This window comes from Danio rerio, chromosome 14 (genome assembly GCF_049306965.1).
Source record: "Danio rerio strain Tuebingen ecotype United States chromosome 14, GRCz12tu, whole genome shotgun sequence".
Taxonomy (NCBI): domain Eukaryota; kingdom Metazoa; phylum Chordata; class Actinopteri; order Cypriniformes; family Danionidae; genus Danio; species Danio rerio.
Genome location: NC_133189.1, coordinates 17,063,478 through 17,084,679, shown reverse-complemented (window position 1 = coordinate 17,084,679; position 21,202 = coordinate 17,063,478). Strand labels below are relative to the sequence as shown.

The 21,202-nt window shown below is 36.9% G+C and overlaps 1 long non-coding RNA gene across 1 annotated transcript; it reads right to left on the bottom strand.

Annotated features, from left to right (window-relative positions):
- Nucleotides 1-302: 302 nt before the first annotated feature.
- LOC141377483 (uncharacterized) lies at nt 303-20,487 on the bottom strand. The gene is made up of 2 exons (XR_012389665.1): nt 20,399-20,487; nt 303-884 (listed from the first exon to the last, which is right to left on the bottom strand). It is a non-coding gene; the product is annotated as an uncharacterized lncRNA (long non-coding RNA).
- Between the last annotated feature and the right edge of the window lie 715 nt (nt 20,488-21,202).

Genomic DNA, 21,202 nt, shown 5'->3' with positions numbered 1-21,202 from the left:
GTTGGCTTAGTCTCTTTATTAATCTGGGGTCACCACAGCAGAATGAACCACCAACTTATCCAGCAAGTTTTTACGCAGTGGATGCCCTTCCAGCCGCAACCTATCTCTGGGAAATTGAAAATTTCAACAAAGCATTATTTTATTTTGGAGGCGATTAAATTATTGGTGGGGACATTTTAATAATCTGTGGATATTTGTGGGGACACGTCCCCTCTATCCATGCAAATTCTACACCCTTACAATGGATGATGCAAGAAAGTTTAAAAGAAAGAAAGGTATTTAATATTCATTAGCTATCGGAATTTCTATGTAGTATGATTGTAATCTTTCTTTTTTGAAAAAGGTTTTCTGCAATACAGCTGCTATTTAATTTCTGAAGTAAAGCTTAATTTAACAAAATATAGATGTGATAGATAAACACATAGTTAGAAACAGAGATAATGAAAGCACTCTTTCAGGCTAACAAATTGGATATAAAGCAACCGCATGGCTAATCTTTCAGTTATCACCAAATGTTGTCCGGATCTCTCTGAATGAGCAGAGAACAGAAGTCCCAATCTTGCACTGGAAAGCCATTATGAAACAGAAGCTGCCATTATTCAGTGTAACAGGACTGATCTCAGGTCAGCTTCAACTTTGTATAAAAAATACCCTCCTCCAAGACACAATAGGTAAAATTGATCAAGGATCAGCCCTCGTACACTGTGGACATTCATATGTGAAGCCTCTGATCTTCTTGTCAGTTCCATTATCGAGGTAAGGCCAGTCGCTGTAATCTTCCTGTGTTTTGGACAAGGCTTTGATCAGTCCTGGTGATGAGAACCCAAGATGAAGTGAGCTGAGAACTGGTCATGGGAAACAGCATGATGAGCTTTGGCCAGCACCTGAAAGGAAAAATAAAATCCGCAAAATTAGAAAAAAATTGGAAACGAGAGGATATCACATGACAGAGCAAGTGTTGAGTCTCATCACCTCAAAATCTACAGTTTTTTTACAGTTGAATTCAAGCTTTACAGTTTGCTGACAGGCAAAGCTCATCGGAACAGGCATTTCACTCTTAGATTCTTCAACAGCTAAAATGCTAAAATGATACCAAGCGGGTACAGTATCTACCAGTGGAAGCTAAATTGTCTGTCGTGTATGTGTATGAATGAGTGTATGGGTGTTTCCCATTGAGGGTTGCAGGTGGAAGGGCATTCACTGCATAAAACATATGCTGGATAAGTTGGCGGTTTAATCCGCTGTGGCGACCACAGATTAATGAAGGAACTAAGCCAAAAAGAAAATAAATGAATGAATGAATATGCAATGATTGCAGTGGTCTCTTTTCCAACATCATTTGAAGCATTAGCTCAGCCATTATGCTAGCCTTCAGTCATGTGATTCTTCTGAAAGTAAATTAATATGCTGATTGGTGCTTAGCATTATCAATGTCATGCTGTTACATTTTTTTGTAATGCATTTTCAAAATTATACTCTAGATCTAGTTGACTAAAATTTATTTGGTTAAAATTAAGTGCAATTTATTTAAAATATTGTATACATTTATTTTTACAAAAATAATATAGATTTTCAATTGAAGACCAAAAAATATGCATTGTTTATTTATGTCATAAATAATGTGTAAAATTATGTCAATCAATACACATTCAATCCAAAATGCAAAATTATTTATGAGCAATTTAAAGCCATTAAATATTTGAAAGGGCTTGAAATAGTTAAAGTTCGCTTTGCAATGTCAGTCTATAGCCTACCAAGCTTTACTGTTGTAGTTGGTTTTACAGTACATGGTGCTCAGCTGTATAGCACTGAGTAAATAAGTAGTGTAATGTCTTATGACTGGCAAATGATGATGTGTTATCTGGTTGCACTCAGTCCCATGGCTGTGTTAACTCACATAGAGGAATTATAAATTGAAGATGTACGTAAAAAATGTGTCATTAAGTATCATGCATCACAAGATTAATTCTTATTGAATATTTTCCAATACCGTCCCTCAATCACATTTTCGTCTTATTTTTATTAGTCAACGAAAATGTCAGTGTATTTTTATTATAGTTGTCGTCATCATCACTTAATTTTTATTTATTTTCGTTGGTAGAAACTTGTTTGTCACGAAAATTATGAAATGAAATCAATGAAATCAATGAAATTAACACTGCAGGAAAATAAATGGTTTTATCTAGTAAATGTTATTTATTTGTAGTTTCTTAAAGGGTTAGTCTAGGACTACACCAAAACAGGTTACCCCAAGAAATTTCCACTTCTAATTACTCACCCTCATGTCCTCTCAGTCCCAGACATTTGTCTATCTTTAGAAGACAAATGAAGATGTTTTAGATAAAAATTGAGAGCTCCCTCATCCTCCACATGCATGGCCTTGGCTTATTCAAACATATTCCAAATATATATGCAAAAATATTGTCCAATCATTCCATGTGACTTTCAACTATAATCATGCAAATAACATTTCTGTGTGCCAAAAAACAACAGCTTTGTTTGCGGAAGATTTATTTTCTAGACAATTCTAAATGTTTTGGTAGCATTGCTATCTGAGGGATGAGGGAGTTCATCGTATTTCATCTAAAATATCTTAATTTGTGCCCTGAAGATGAATGAAGGTCTGAGGGGATTGTAAAATTATGAGGGTGAGTAATTAATAACAGATTTTAATTTTGGAGGGGTTAACTAAGGTTTTATACAAATGTAATGTTAATATGGAAGAAAAATATGGATTTGTCAGTGAGAACTTTTTATGAGTAAAACAATTTTTGTGGTGAACATGACTTGACAATAGTTTTGATCTACAATGTCAATTTGATATATCGATATATATCTTAATATGAGTGAAGCTGTTAAATATTTTACACACTAATTAAAAAGCCCCATAATAACAACTCTTAGTAAAACCTTGAGGGAACCCACAACAAATTATTTATCCGCATTTTGGCATCATTCCTGCTTCAGTCTGTGGGCGTGATGTCTGAGAATAACTGTACAAACCAGTTCATTTGTGTCATTACTAGGGAAAGTATCAGATTTCACTTGGTCTCTCTTTGCCAAATGGTCCAAAAATAAACAAATAAATACGCACACGACAAATCAAATGCTAGCTGCGTATTACAATGGATTCGATGAATGTCAGTGTTGTACAATAACTGACAATAGTCGATTCTTTGGGGAAGAGGTTGGAAATATGGTGACGGACTCCACTGTGTTTTCTTGGAAGTGAAAATCGTCCAGTTGTATGTTTATACACACCTGCATTTGATCACATGCAGAGATTCAGGGACATTTAATGGGACCCAGGTGGCCCTATAAGAAGCCAGAGGCAGAGGTTCATACAAAAACAAGACAAAGAACCAGCGAAAATGGTCTTACTATTAAACAGGTGAATGCAGAGGAACATCATTCAAGAGAAAAGAGTGAAAAGTAAGGAGCAATAAAAATTCAAGAGTTTAAACCATTGGTCAAAAAATTAAATGAACATAACTTGAAGTCTATGGCAGGGCATTGAAGAACTTCAAGTCTAGTAAGTTAGCTTATCAGATTTTTTATAGTCCGCTGTTTGAATAAGCCCGTTCTTGGATTGAAGCCCGGGAATTGGAAACTGATAAAGGGAGAGTTCCTATTCTCCTCTCTATTGTGTGGGCATTGTATCCCACATTTCCCACATAAAACAGTACACTGAGACTCGTCGAACCCATTGTAAGTTTCTAATCAATGCCTTGCCAAAGCAAGTGTGTTCTTGTTTATCTTAAATAGTGAAATATTACAGGATGTAGCATTTAGTACCAGTGAAACAATAACATTTATTTTGACAGGACAGGACAGCAGCATTTTTGTCTTCACACTTCTTGACCCAGTGGGTGTAACGCAATGACAAATACTATGAAGTGGGTCTGCATGTGCTCATGGGAGGTCTGATTATTCATGCGCAGACACACAATGTTTGCCTTCGCACATCTGGTGAAACAAGACTATTCCGACTCCACGTGGGATATCCTTAAATATAATGAAAGGGATTATTGCTGTACACACACCTGTTCAATTCTCCTTGTTCCCAGTGCAGTCATGGGTTTGTATCACACCATTTCAGATCACACCCTTGTAGGTCTACACAATTACCCAGTCTCGGTTTAATTACTCTTTTATTTAAGCACATAAAGACATGTACGACTAGATTTTTCAAATGGATTGTACACACTTTGCATTTTTGATAGACGAGCTGCACTTAAAACCTTTATAAAATACACTCCTGTGATGGCCAGGCTATTTAATAGTCAGATAAATGTATGAATCAGTATGAACGAACTTCGTTTTTGCAATAGTTAATCATAAGTCTCATATAGATTTTACTTTTGTAATTCATATATACATTGTGTATCACTTACCTCACATTATTCATTCATTCATTCATTCATTCATTTTCTTGTCGGCTTAGTCCCTTTATTAATCCAGGGTCGCCACAGCGGAATGAACCGCCAACTTATCCAGCAAGTTTTTACACAGCGGATGCCCTTCCAGCCGCAACCCATCTCTGGGAAACATCCACACACACATTCACACACACACTCAAACACTACAGACAATTTAGCCAACCCAATTTACCTGTACCGCATGTCTTTGGACTGTGGGGGAAACCGGAGCACCCGGAGGAAACCCACGCGAAGGCAGGAAGAACATGCAAACTCCACAAAGAAACGCCAACTGAGCTGAGGTTCGAACTAGCGACCCAACGACCTTCTTGCTGTGAGCCGACAGCACTACCTACTGCGCCACTGCCTCACCCACTAACCTCACATTAAATGATAAAAAAACTGCCATTTACACTTGGGGTGGCGCAGTGGGTAGACCTCACAGCAAGAAGGTTGCTGGTTCAATCCCTGGCTTGACATTTCTGTGTGTAGTTTTTATGTTCTCCCTGTGTTTGCGTGGGTTTCCTCCGGGTGCTCCGATTTGCCACACAAGTCCAAAGACATGTGCTATAGGTGAATTGGGTAAGCTAAAAAATTGTCTGTAGTGAATGAGTGTGTAAGGGTGCTTCTCAGTGATGGGTTGCAGATGGAAGGGCATCCGCTGCGTAAAACGTGTGCTGGATAGATTGGCAGTTCATTCCACTGTTGCGACCCTAGATTAATAAAGGGACTAAGCTGAAAAGAAAATAAATCAATACATGATTTACACTTGGTACACTATACCAACATTGCAAATGCATTGTTTTTACAGATTTACCCAAAAAGAAAATTATTTCTTTTTGAAAAAACATATACCAAAATAGTTTGGTTCATTTCACTGTGGCTACCTCTGAAATAGAGACTAAGCCGAAGGAAAATTAATAAATAAATGAATGAATAAATCTGTTAATATATTAAAAGTGTACCAGACTGCTTCAAAAATCACAATGCGAACATGATGGCAAAGATTAAGGCAAAGCAAAGGGAGGCAAACTTTATTTATAGAGCACAATTTTACACAACCGTAGTTGATCCAAAGTGCTTTACAATAAAATAAACTAGAAAATAGAAATAAAAACTGGTATTAAAAATACAGACACACACACACACACACACACACACACACACACACACACACACACACACACACATATATATATATATATATAAATAAATAACATGCATGTGTCACTCAAAGGCAAAAGAGTAAAAATAAGTCTTTAAGTTAGATTTAAAAGCATCCAATGAAGGAGAAATCCTGATGGGGCCGCAACACAGAAAGCTTGGTCACCTTTTGATTTGCAGCGAGTCTGAAAGACAGACAAAAGAAACTGGTCATGGGATCTTAACGGTCTACAAGCTGTATGAGGCCTAATAAGTTCACTGACATTGGTCTTAGAATTGTGTAATGCTTTATAAGTGAAAAGAAGGATTTTAAAATCATCTCTGATTTTTATAGGTAGCCAGTGCAATGAGACATGCACTGTGATATGATCTCTTTTCTTAGTTCCTGTTATTAATCTGGCGGCTGCATTTTGGACCAACTGTAGTTGAAAGAGTGTTGACTGAGGTTTTTTCAATAATTAAATAATTTTAATACATTTTATTTGAACAAAACATTTGTATGGTTGTCGAGAGAGCTTTATTTATCTATTCATTTAAAAAAAAGATCTTTATCGATTTGACAGCATACACGATGCAAATCCTCACAGTGCAAACACAAAAGAAAAAAACACACTGCAAATTCTCAAAAATGCAAAAATAATAAGAAAATACGCTGCAATTTCTCACAGCACATGCAAATAATGTGGAACACTACAGAAATGTTTTAAAGAGACTTAAAAATGGTACAGACCCGGTGAATCGTGTAATCAGGATGTAAAAATAAACAAAAAGATTACCTTTCAAAGATCAACTACACCTTCACTGAGCAATAGTCATGGCACAGTAAACAAATCTCAGCCTGGTCCGTCATGTTTTTGGGTTCCCCTTTAAACATTTCTGTTGTGTTTCGTGCTATTTGCTTGTGTCGTGAGAAATGGAAGCTCGTTTTCTTGATGTGTTTGCATTGTAAGAATTTGCAACATTTATGCTTTCGAACTATTCAAGATTTTTCTTAATTTGGTGGTGTTTTTAGTAATTGCATGCCTTTTCTTAAAATGCAGAGTGCTAAGCTCTCTTTTAATTGCATTATATATGGGGAACAAAATAACTTTGAAAGAGTATACAAAGGTCAGTAAAATGGCAAAATTGATTTTTTTGACTGACTACTTAAAACATATATTATCAGTGAATGTTGAGGTCTCAATTTAGGCAAACAGGAAAGTTTGTTTCTCATCATGCTCTCAGGGGACTCATATGATCACCCTCCATGTCTTTTATCTCCAGTCATTGCTGCAATTGTTTGCTGCAAAGTTTTGCTGTAGACTGCTATGGGCAAATACAAGGCCCTCTGTCTGATTAAACGCAGGGGCTTTAGTGGGCACTCAATCAGTAGCATAAAGTGGTGACTGACTCTCACCTATTTTTACAGAAGGTTTGAAGAATGCTTCTTGTGTGGCAGCAGTGATCACACAGTTGATATTCAAAGACCAGTTTCTCATAAAGGAAGTCTTTTAAAGTGTCTGACAAAGCGTGGTCGGCACACAAAAGGACATGACTAAATAGGCGATGTATACAGCAGGCACAGGGGAGGACCATAGAGGGGTGATCATGTATAGACAGCAATTTGCATAGATGTTGTCCTTCCCACCCTCGTCTCTACATCAAAAAACATTCACTGAACTCTATAGGCCAGTTTGAACCAGTGTTCTAGCTAATGTTTCTTGATGAGACTTGCTTAATTGATTTTATTTTATTATTAATTTTTCATTTGGCATTATTTGAATTTATCAGCTTAGTAGTTTGGTAGTAAATTGCTTCACAGTAGTTGATTTGATAGTAGTTTGGTGTTAGAGCCTTAGCAAACTTTGATATAGTTATTAAGGCCCGAGCACAAGTGGTCCAATGCTATCTCACGGCAATTCATAAATGTTTTTGATTTAGTGGCTAATTTGTATTAATTTATACAATCTCATTCTTACATTTTACAATGATTTACTGATCCCCAATGAGGGTTAGGGATAGAGGTGGGGTTTCCATTGCACATCTCCTTTTAAAAATTGAACATCTTCATACGAATAAAGTATGAATTTGTACAAATTAGCCTCTGACAGTACATAAAATAGTTTTGTTTCCATGTGAGATTGGGCTGGGTGGCCAGAGGATCCTTTTGGAATTGCTCAGTTTTTTATTATGATCACATTTTTAAAGGTCTAAACATGATCAAAAGAAAGACACAGTGGCTCATTGGTTAGCCTCACAGCAAGAAGGTAGCTGGTATAAGTCTCAGCTGGGTCAGTTGGCATTTCTGTGTGGAGTTTGCATGTTCTCACCATGTTCGTTTGGGTTTCCTCCTGGTGCCCTGGTTTCGCCCACAGCCCAAAGACATGCGCTATAGGTGAATTGTATCCACTAAACTGCCTGTAGTGTATGTGTGTGAATGAGTGTGTATGGTTGTTTCCCAGTACTGGTTTGCAGCTGGACGGGCATCAGCCGTGTAAAACATATGCTGGATAAGTTGGTGATTCACTGTGCTATAAAAAAATAAAGAATAAAGGGACTAAGCTAAAGGTAAATGAATGAATGATTGATCGAAACCTCACAAAGATTTGAAAACATACCACTGGTCTCATTTATAAACATGGCGTATGCACAAAACAGGGGGTGGAAACATGCATACGCTACTTCCCACACAAATGTTGTGATCTATAAAAAACAAACTTCATGTGAGAATGTGTGCTGCTGTAAATAAAATCTAAATAAATATATTTAACTTGATTGTTTAATTGAACTACTTTAAATCCTCATATGCCACAATCATTATCAAATACTTTAAAAAATATTCTGGTCAAATTTTAGGAAGGTTTCTATACAAAGGTTTATAAATGAGACCCCTGTGTCAAAATTTTTCATTTAATACTAGTTTCAGAACTGGGTATGACAAAAAGATTCAGTAGTAGCCACCTATACAGCAAACTGCCCCTCGATACATTTCATCATACAAAAATTGACAGAAACATAGAATGTCTCAATACCCGAAAAAGTTACTTGGAGCAAAATCTGAAACCCAACAGGAAGTTGGTTATTTTTACTTTTCTATGCAAAAAAAAAAAAAAAATTCATTTTATATATTTTTTTCTCATCTGAAAGCCAGGTGAAAGCAGAGCCTTGACGCAAAGTATTTTTTCATCACAGCATGCAGCTTTAATTTTATTTGTACTTTATTATAATATTTATTCATTTACAAGCATATTTATTGATTTGCTATTTGCTGTAAAAAAGTTGACTCAATTTAAAAGTTTAAGGCATCGAACTTCAGGACATTTTTTAATATACTTAACTAAATCAGTCAAGTGCAGTAATTGGGCTGAAAGTTGAGTCAACTCAAAAATGTCCTGAAGTTTGTTACCTTAAATGTCCTGAAGTTTGTTACTTTAAATGTCCAGAAGTTTGTTACCTTAACATTTTAAGTTGTCAACTTTTTTACAGTGTTCTTTTTATTATTATCATGGTATTATTCACTATTTCTTGTAAAAACAGCAATAAATAAACTACTAATAAAACAAAACTGTAAATTAAACTAATATTCTTGGTGGTTAGTGAAGAAGAAGTGTAAAGTTTCCATTCAATGTTTCAAAATGATAAATAATGCAGGACTAATAAACACAAATTAAGCCAATATTTGGGGATGTCCCAATCAGGTTTTCTTGCCCTAGAGACATAAATCCTCCTCTTTTATACTTTGGTGCAACAGTAAACATAAAAAAATCTCATATAAAAACAAACAGCATCTCAACTTAAAATACAGGGCAGGCAATCCCAAGTTTACATTTCTCACAGTTTACATTGGCAATGTTGTTGTCATCAACTTTATAATACCTCCAGACCACAAACATACTTCATGCTTCAAACTGCTTCCATGTTCCACTTTGCCGGCATTTAACTAGTAACATCTCTGCAACAAAATGTTGTACTGCTGTGCTGCACGTGCTGCTGTTTCTGTGTCTAATTCTGTGCCACCGCATAACATCCGATTCCGATGGAGTCTAAAACCGCTTGATCGAGCTTGATTTACGATCATGTAATCAGATCTGGACATCCCTACCAATATAATAATATTTTTAAAATCTTAATTGTCAAGAGTTTGGACCAAAAATGTATTTTTATGTAATATTTTTAAGAGAGCTGCTGGGTGAACTTAAAAACAATTTGGGGAATTGTTAATATTTAACAATTAGTTGAAACTAATTTATATTTTTACAGTATTTATTATCTTGTTAACTTCAAATGTGTGCTCACTTGTCACAGTGAGCTTATTAAAATTCTTCTCAGTCTGCTATATGAATGTGACCCATACTGCCACCATATGATCGAACAATCAAAATGTGAATAGCAGAAAGAAAACAAGTTCCTAATTTTAGAGGTGGGAAACGAGCGTACGTGAGTTGTGTGGCGTAAACCCTTATTACTCGTGCTGGTGTATTCCGGCAACACACATTCATCTGAGCCCCCTCTGTTGTGTCCATATCAACCTCATTACACCCCTTGCCCAGTACTGCAATGCCAGCTGATGATGTCATCCTCATGGAGCTGTTGGCAAGATGCCTTGTATAGCAGGATATATTTAAGAGGGGCTAGCTTGGCCCCTTGAAATGAAGGCCCGGAAGATTAACGCTCCCATCAGAAACTCCATCCAGCCCTTCCCAACTTTGGTGGGTCCTCTGTGTTTAAAACTGAATGGGAGACATGCTGGGTCTGGGAGGCAGGCATCAGAGGGACTGCTTTGGGATTAACCCTCCATTATTTTCACCCTTCCCCTGCCTCCAGGGTCTGCGGTTCTCCAGTCTTTCCTCGGGTCTTTCTATTCAGCAGCACTAAACTGTCGCATAACAATGCAGCTATAGCCATACCTTCTGCACGGACTGCTAAGATGTTGGTTAAACAAGACGCTGTTACAACTTTGACAGACTGGTATCCGCTTTCTGCTTGATCCTGAATTTCCAGAAACATCACCTTTGCGGGTATCAGATGACATCGCAACAATAAAGCGAGCTGCTGTTCAACTGCATTCATTCATTAAAAGATAAAGTTCTCTCAAAGATGAAAATGGCGTCATCGTTTTTTGCAGCCTTTTTCTCTTCAGTGAAACACGAAAGCTTACAAAGAATGAAAGCGTAGAGTGACTAAGTGCTCAGAAATGTGAGAAAAACAGAACAATAAGTACAAACAATGTGTGTGCAACGTTACAAGTCTGTTGTCTTAAAACTATTAAGTAAATGAACTATGGTTCTAATTTAAAAAGACAAGTCAACTTAACAGTTAAAAGTAACAATGGGTTGACCCACTGTCTGAAGTAATGTCAACTTTGCAATTTTGAAGCAATGGTTTTCTCACTTTGTTAATGCAAAGTAACTAATTGTTTTTTACATGTGAAGCCATGAGATAGCAAAAACTGACTATATTCCACAGGAAGTCCAAGCATCTGAATAATTAAAGCTTTAAAATGTTTGTAAATATGTTGGAAATGCAATGCACATTTATTAAGCTGTTTAATGCAATTATTGAAATGTAAAATTCATTCATTTTCTTTTTGGCTAAGTTCTAGGGTCACCACAGCGGAATGAACCATCAACTTATCCAGCATATGTTTAACGCAGCGGATGCCCTTCCATCCACAACCCATTACTGGGAAACATCCATAAACACTCATTCACTGACAACTTAGCTTTCCCAATCCACACAGAAATGCCAACTGACCCAGCTGAGGCTCAAACCAGCGACCTTGACGTGACATAATTGTGGTACTCAATTGTGGTATTTGTTTTGGGTTTAAGTTTAAAAAAGCTTTACTTTATGGATCTATTCACGATCATAGAAACTTTATACGCCTTACCTGTAAATTTCATAAGTCAGCTGATACATCTGATACTCTGATATCCCCAAATGACATACACTTCAAAATATTTCAAGTCATTTCTTACATTACATTAAATTTAGTTATACATCAAGATCTTGTATAACATAAAAAAAGATTTAATTATGGTCATATCGATCAAATAACTATTGATCTTTTTTCCATTGTATTTGAAGTAAATGTATCATAATGCACAACCTATTTGTTTTAGTATATTACTAATGAGCATGTATACCCTTCTCTCACCTACAGAAAAAAAGAGCTGCAGAGTGCTTGGCCAGAAACAAGGAACTGTGGCCAGTGAAAGGTGGTCTGAACAGAGATGAGGAGAATCTCAATTTATCTTTGCCAAGTTGTTTTGTCAGGCTAAGCACACAGAAGAGGCTAAGCTCTGGTTGGAAACAGTAACAGACCTGTAAACATTAAACTTTGATCAATGCTATTTAGCATTGTTAGCAACAATCACCAGCCTCCTGTCTGCCTCTCAGTTTAGACTTTGTTTGGCCTCTGGTGGAAAACGTTCTAAAATGAGAAGACTCTGACCAAACCCCTGCAGGACAGAGCCAATAAAAACAATTCAACACTTCCTCTGTCCACTATCGCAGTGTTTTTGCTCATTCCACTTGACCCATCAGCACACCCCGTTATTGTAACAGGGACTTGTTGTTTACCCAGAGGAACATTTTATTGCTAACAGGTAGCAGAGGCTGAATTAATGTAGTTCCGGGTGTTCTCAGATGTTCCTCCGAAAATTCCCCAGCACAAATAAAAGTTATTCTTCAACTTATTTGTTGAAAAAAAAACATATACATATCTTCAATATTACAGGATGTTTAAAAAAAATTATATATATATATATATATATATATATATATATATATATATATATATATATATATATATATATATTTTTTTTTTTTTTTTTTTTTTTAACATCCAGTAATATTGTAGATCAATGGCATCTGACTGTATAATTATTCATTCATTCATTTTCGTTTGGCTTAGTCCCTTATTTATCAGGGGTGGCCACAGCGGAACCACCAATTTAAGCATACGTTTTACACAGAGGATGTCTGGGTCAAGAGACTTGTTTCTTGCTCAGTTCCAGGTGACACATCGTACTAAGATTTCATTTCACCCACCTTTAACTACTGTTGAAGCTCATCTTGCGGGTGTTCCATGTGACATAGCTGTATCTTGCACTTTCTTCAAGTTCTGAGCAGAGCTGCTGGTGGCAGGGGAGTAGATACTACTCAGGGAGCGCACATGAAATACGGTGTCAGCGTCAATAGGGTTTATAATGGCTAAAGGCAGTTGAGGCTTGATGATGGCAATACTATGGCATTATGGTGGAAGTCGGATTGGGGGTTGTCAATCTGTAAATTGCGATTTATAGAGCCAAATCTTAGTAGGTACGTTTCAAGAATTTGATCTGACTCAGTTAGTGTTATACCACTAATTGTCACAACATTTTTCACAATAACATTTTCACACTCAATGAGATCCATGTTTAATTTACTGTGTTATTTTAATGATTATTGACTTTTGACAACTGCTACATCCTCTTTCCTGGCTGGCTCATTTATTTTGAGAGTTTTGTAATTTATTAGTTTTGGTTTATTTATTTTCACACAAAACTGACAAACTGAGTTTTCCTGTTTATTATTGTATTTGTTGGAAAAAAGAGTGTATTATCAGGGTTGAGTTGAACTTGCCATTGTTCAACCTGGAAGAAAACAGAAGTGTTAAAGAAGTTTTATTAGTATATAGTACACATTCAATACAATTTTTTATTACTTTATCACAGTTTATTATAAGTGATTAATTTGTTTAATATAAACATGTTTATTATTATTTTATTTATATTTTATAGTATTTTATTTTAATTTAAAATACATTATTTTGGTTAAACACAAAAGTGTGCCTGTGCAGATTATTCACTTACCTGCTACGTTGTTATCCTCTCTCTAGTAGTTGTTCCTTGCTTCTGATCACAGAACCAAATCAAACTTTATAATAGTGTGACACGCTAAAACATGTTACACGCTACACATGCACTCATGACACATGTCTTTGGACTGTGGTGGAAACTGGAGCACCCTGTGGAAACTCACAGGAACATGGGGAGAATAGGCAAACTCATTCATTCATTCATTCATTTTCTTGTCGACTTAGTCCCTTTATTAATGAATGAACCACCAACTTATCCAGAAAGTTTTTACGCAGCGGATGCCCTTTCAGCCGCAACCACATCCACACAAACACACACACTCATACACTACGGACAATTTAGCCTGCCCAATTCACCTGTACCGCATGTGTTTGGACTGTGGGGGAAACTGGAGCACCCGGAGGAAACCCACGTGAACGCAGGGAGAACATGCAAACTCCACACAGAAGCACCAACAGAGCCGAGGCTCAAACCAGCGACCCAGCGACCTTCTTGCTGTGAGGTGACAGCACTACCTACTGTGCCACTGCTTCGATAGGCAAACTCCACACAGAAATTCCAACTGGCCCAGCAGGGACTTGAACCAACAACCTTTTTGCTGTGAGAAGACAGTGCTAATCACTGAGCCAACGTGCCGCACCTGCCTACTGTTTCAAAACATTTACTGTATAAATGTTTAGAAAATCTAAAAAATGATATTATAGATAGATAGAATTAAAAACTAGGGCTTATGGTTACTAGTAAGTGGACACTTTGGGTCATGATCCTTTGATCAAGGAAGTTTTTTGATCTCACACCAAAGTTTCCTAACACAAAAATACTCTAAAGTTCATTCATTTTCTTTTCAGATTAGTCCATTTATTAATCAGAGGTTACCACAACGGAATGAACTAACTTTTCCAGCATATGTTTTAAGCAGCGAATGCCCCTTCCAGCTGTAACCCATCACTGGGAAACACCGATACACTCTCATTCACACACATACACTACAGACAATTTCTTTGGACTTGTGGGGAAAACCAGAGCACCCAGAAGAAACCCATGCGAACATGGGGAGAACATGCAAACTCTACACAAAAATGGCAACTGACCCAGGAAGTCTCGAACCATTTTTAGTAACCTTCTTGCTGTGTGGCGCCACCGTGACACCCTACTTCAAAGTAGTTACTTTAAATATGAACTTAACTACATATAAAGTACAGATGCCTAAAAAATTTACTTAAATACAGTAGTGAAGTAAAAAATACTTAGTTTCTGTCCACCACAGCAAAACTGCCGTAAGTTTTTTAATTGCATTTGCTCTACATTTCTTGAGAAATAAATTGAGGCAATAAAGAGATCTGCAGTTTTTCTGTGATCTTTAATACCTTTTAACTCAAACTTCATTCTTCTTTATTTCTTTTCTTGCTACTGATCCGGTTGGAAAAAGAATGTTAAAGAAAAAGAAAATAAGATTGCTTATCATAGGATTCATCTATTGGCAAGGCAGTGTTTTCCTTCCTAAAAAAAATAAGGCCACGTATAAACATCAAAAATTTTGGACGTCTAGTTCTTAAGATCTCTTAAATCTCTTAAACCTGAGCCATGAGTCCGTGTTTACATCTCACGCACACACACAATCCTCTCTTTGCTGTCTGATGTGAAAACTCAGCGTTAGTCCAAAACTCAAACACAGGCAGATTAAATGACCATCTTTCAGCAGATCGGAACCCCCCAAAGCCAGGAAGAAAATAAATAAATAGGATTCTTTTGCAAAGACTCTTCTCTAGCATCAAACTCCCACGTGATTCAGAGCTTAATGTGAAGGTTAAGTCAGCAAGCATTAGGTTATCACGGGTAACTTTAGATCATCAATTGGTGGTGTGGTGTGGTTATCTCTTGGTTTGTGTGGGGGCAGCTATGTCAACATTAGCCCTGGTGTGTTTGAAACAGAAACAGACGTGGTCAGCTCTCTCCCCCTCCCTCTCCTCCATCTGTCCCAGAGGGCGGCTGTTGGATGGGTTGGGAGTTTAGGAAATCAGCAGGGAGCGCGGAGGTGTTGAGGTCTGTCATCCTGTTGTTGATGGTCCACACCTGTCTGTTGTTTTTAGGGTTATCTAAGAGACTGTTCAGGACATTAGTAGGGTTGATGTTTCATTGGCTGTTTACACTGTCCTCAATGAATGATTCACTGTATAAGGAAGTGATGAGTGTGTCCACGGCAGTGATGGATGTCAGTGAACCTTTTCATTTGACCTTAATTACGCTGGGGCAACAAAAATAACAAACTGCTTTTGTAACAACCTACTCCAAATCCCTATACAGGCAGCATAAAAATTCCCCAAATTTTCAAGCTTCATTTATCAAACCTATACATATTGGTATATTTTTTTGAGCAAACTAGAATTTTCAACAATCCGATAGATTGTTTTGAGATCAAATAATTGTTTTAAAAATATTTTTGATTTTATTGGAAATTTTTATTTAATATTTTAGTTTTCAGTCACAAATCTGAGCCTGTTCTCCAGCCTGCTTGCAAAAGGCTCAAGTGTTTTCCTTGAAATCTAGAAACAACTCAAACTTCCCTTTAGTCAATATCTAGTAAATGCCTGTTCATATAAGACTGTCTATATTATTTGCTGAGGTGAAACCATACCAGAAACCACTAGAAATGCCGTAGCTGTAACAACATTTAGGGCCCTATCTTACACCCGGTGCTATAAGATGTGCAAGTTCAAACGCTTAATACACACAGGATGTACAACAATACACAAATATTTTTACAAATAAAGAAAAAAATAATAAAAAGTTTACATAAATTATTATTTACGTCATATTTTAATATACATTATTTAAATCTTTGCGCTTAACAAATAAAATAAAATATGTAGGCTAATGGATGTCTTTAGTAGAGTAAGATTCCTTATCCACAATAGCAAAGAAGTAAAGTAAAGAGTAAAAGTAAAGAGAAAGTAAAGAGGCCAAATGGAGGAGGCTCATTCTCTATCCCCGTGCAGATGGTCTGTTTAACTGTTTTCTTGCTAGTGAAGCGTTTCGTTTTTCCACTTACAAAGTCCACCATGTAAATAGCAAATGCGCCTTAACGCAATGCAGCTGACTCATAAATGGAATTGGAGATGAGACTCTGATTGGTTTAATGCATGTTATACTCAAAACATGCCCATACCTCATGAAGAGAATAAGCACAACCCTGTTAGATCATGCACTACGACGCAAGTCATATTTTTCCATCCTTAAAATAGACTTTGCGCCTAGAAAGTTAAATTAGTGCCCTTACTGTTCAAAGTACCATTCAAAATTTAAATCAGTTAGTTTTTAATATTTTATTCAAAAAAATTCTATATATTCACCAATGCTGCATTTGTTTAATTAAAATACAGCAAATGAAGTTAAATATTATTACAATTGAAATTGTTTAAGTTAATTCAAATTAATTTAAATTCTTTTGTACTCTACTGAGGTTCAATTTCTCAAAACAACAACAAAAAATGTCCGCACATGTTTGAATGGTATTTTCAGTTATGATCTGTCTTTTCTTCAAACACAATCTTTCATTTTCCAATTCAGTATTTCTTTTAGCTTGAATCTTTTAAATAGTCTATTGTTTTTCTTTCTTTTTGAATGCAAAACCTTTTCAGTCTATGAGTTATCTAATTACCTTAAAGTACCCATTGATCCATGTTAATCCATAGAATACTGATTTTCAATTTATTATGTCAGATACACAGCTTGAGGTGACACTGCACAGAGCAAGAAAGTTGCTGGTTTGAGCCCTGGCTGGTTCAGTTGGCATTTCCGTGTGGAGTTTGTATGTTCTCTCCATGTGTGTTCCTTCCGGCTGTTCCAGTTTCCCCCACAGTTCAAGACATGCACTATAGGTGAACTGGGTAAGCTAAAATGTCCGTAAGGCATGTGTGTATGTCTAGGTTGGGAGTTGAGTATTGGGCTAACGACCCACCTCATAAAAAAAGATGTTACAATACACCAACATGGTGCGGCTAAATTTCAACTTTGATATAAATGGCCCTGGAAGTAAGTAAGAGTAAGTAAGTTAGACAGCTTTAGCAGAATATCTTTAAAGGTGCCATAGAATCTATTAATACGATTGATTAAATGATTCTCTGATATCCACACAGAAGGTATGCAAGTTAGGTCTAGTGCAAAAATCTTCTAAAATTGAGTTACATGTCAATTTAAAACCCTAGGAATTAGTCCTGATATGATGTAATTAGTTTTGACTATATATGGAAGGGTCAGGAACAATAATGAGCTCTTAACACACACATACAACCACAGAGACTCACCTCCTACTCGACAAAAGGCAGCACCAGAGATCTATTTAGATTTGTATTTTGTGGTTTAACATATAGTGTATATCAGTCTAAAGCTGAGTGATATGGCACTACAAACATTACAATCTGATACTGCATTACAAACATACATGTGTCTGTTGCCTCAATACAAACATACACAATAATTTTCACAATATGCTATACATGTTAAATGGCAAACAATACATAGAAACAGACCTTATGCCTCTTCAAGGTGACACTGAAAAATTTCATAATCCGTATATCCCACATTTTACATTCTGAAACTTTGTGGACATGCATGGCTGCTATCTTCTTCTTCAAAAAACTGTTCCTTTACTTTTTCAAAATTAGAGTCCCACATAGTATAATACAAGCTTAGATAAACCTAAAAATAAGTGGAAATATACATATTTTTTTCTTATTACACAATAAGGGGGATTGTGGCCAATCAAATGCAGTCTGGGGAGTGAATATTATTGATCCCATGTGCAATGTAAGAGTCTGTGTTTTTTTTTTTCTTTCTTTCCATTGGCCTGATTTCACTGCGATTTTACACTCATGGGATTCACCTGAGAATGAGGAAACAATGATGTTTGAGACTCACAGTATATACTGTCCATGTACTGAACTCTTATTATTAATCTGTGCCTATGTTTATTTAGATTTTCATTATATGGCACCTTTAACTATTTCCTTCCAACCATTATTTAGTGCTGCAAAGAGAGATGATAAATAGGTGCACTAAAATAAAACTCTTCTTTTTAATATTCCATTTTAGATGAACACTGCAGTCAAGTCTGTTGGATCCTTTAGTTCACGCTGACTTTAGTAAATAAGAAATGCTTTTTCTGTTTAATCAGTCTGTGAGGTCAAATAACATCCTCAGTACTGTACATATTCCTACGGACAGTCTCAGGATCGCTGACTGTGATAATGAGGTGAGAGCTGGGCTGAACTGCCTCTTTGAGTGCTTAGCTGGGGTCAGCGACAGTCAGCTCCACTGAACCACAAACAGACGCACTTATAGGACACCGGGGTCATGCTTGAGGTGTTCATTAAAACAGGCTATGCTTGATTACCCATATATCTTCAGTCTAATGAGTTTATTCACACGGAGCACAGATTGAGCATGGCACACAATTGTCTACGAACTCAGACTCATGTCTTGGTCCTTTGATCTTGACAACTTCTTACTGTCATATGTGAACAGAACAGTCAGAACAATGGAAGTGATAAACACATGAACATGGTTTGGGGTCAGTAAGAGTCTTTGAATGAATATGCTTCTGCTCAACAAACATGCATTTATTAGATCAAGATGCAGTAAATAGATACAGTAAATGTTGAATTACTGTAAAATATTCAAATTTTACAAGATTTTAGGTTCCCATCTTTATGTTTTGAAATTGTAGTGTATTCATTTTTAAAAACAGTAAAATAAAAAAAAAAATCAGTAAAATCTGTTACCTCAGTAAAAATCAGTTACCTCATTAACAGTAAGCGTCTATATTATTGTAAGGCAAAAAACAATAAATCAACATTCCCACTTGTACCGCCACACCAGCAGAGGGAGCCCTCGCCCGACTACTGACTCAGGTTCGGCTGCGACTGCTACTTCCTGTTTGTGCTGTATTTCAGCGAGAGGTCAGGCCATGCTTCCTTGCGAAGTATTGCCAGTTTACCTGCCTTACCAAGCATTGTTCCAAGTGACTTTCATGGTTATCCTGTGTACGACCCTGCCTGCTTTGATCGCGTATGTTCCCTGTCTTTGCCCTCTAAATCAGTTTTGGACTGATTGTTGTAATTCTGAACTTATGCCAGCACTCTTACTACGTCTTCTGGATTTGCTCCTGTGTTTGTTGATTGGATTGATCTGATTACATGTTGCAGACTCTCCGCCTGTTTACTAGTTGATGTCTTTGCCTAACCCCTTTAATAAACTTCTGCATATGGATTCTAACGAAGCCTCAACCTCCTTGTTACACCACTTCACTTTTTATGTTTTTTTGTTTACAGGCTGAGTTTTCTCGTGTCAAGCCCTCGTTTTCTGTCATTGTGTCTTTTTGTACGTGTACCGTCTCAGATGTGATTGGTCCATGTGCATTCCTGCTTGATCACATGCTTATGATTGCTTGCAGCTAGCCCAACATTATTCAATTTATGATTCACCAATCAGACGACTCCTAAGCCACTATAAATACCCTAAGTTCCATATAACAGACATCTTTATTTTAAAGAATGCTTCCCGCTACAAAACGCTCCAGCATTGCACCATTTAACCTATCAATACGAAAAAACAAACAACAACTTCAGCCAGAGCCCTGCTCTCCCCGAAAATTCAGCTGCAGCCTCGCCAGCATTCGAGCCTGAATTGCTGCAAATTGCCAGCCCACCAGCTCTTTCACCTTCTTCTTCAAACTGCCTCATATGCAACGCAGTCCACAAACTCCGACTAAACTCTCAAGATGCCGGCGATCCAAGCCATTGCAATAAAGCCGAACTCTTACTGCTCTCCTAGCGGTTCACCCACGGTAACGTACATAACATGCTTTAAGGGGAAGCCTCGCAAAAATAACTACTCTCAAACAAAGACTAAACATTTTATAAATCTTTTGAAAGACAAGACTCGCATGACAAAAAACAGTTCAACCAAAGAACTTACCTTCAAGCCTCCTGCCTGTCCACATCCACGGGATGCGCTGTTATCTAGTTGCTGGAGTGCAGTAGCGCCTTTCTCACATAAACACTAGTAATTTTTGATCAACAAAATGGCCACTTAACTTTGATTGACACTCCATTGAGCCAATAGCTGAAAGGAGAAGTGTATCACCATCCAATAAGCTATCAAAACTCGAGCTACCACCCTCTCTCTTGACAATTTATGAATGAACTCAGCAGTAAAAGACGTTGTGAAAGAATTGGACCAGACAGGCTTGTGAATTTAATCACATTAAGATTCCAAACTTAATGTTATTTAATCATGGACTTTTTAAAGTTCCGAGTTTAAAGTTGGCAGAGGACATATTCAATTTAACAATCATAAAAAAAACTGCCACATCTGATAGCCACTTAACTTCTAAAAAGATTATTACCCAACCAGATAGAAACATTTAACACATCAAGCACAGAAGTCCAATTGTAATATGCAAGTGACTCATATGTCTATACCAAAGTGTCATATGCAAGTTTATAATGGCTTCACCTACTCAGTCTTCAAGAGGTACTTCCAGGACCACCAGAAAAGCCACACCACATATCTTCAGCTCTCCATCCTTTTGCCATCCTGTGGGGGGACGAATGCCCACCTATACCAACCTTGCACATTGCAACAATGAAGCTATCGTACCATGCATTAACAAAAGGCACTTCTTTTCACAGTTGCCTACGGCCTTATTAAGAGACCTCGCATGGATATCAGCTAAAACAATTTTTTATGTCTGCCATACATGTACCATGTTGTAAAAGA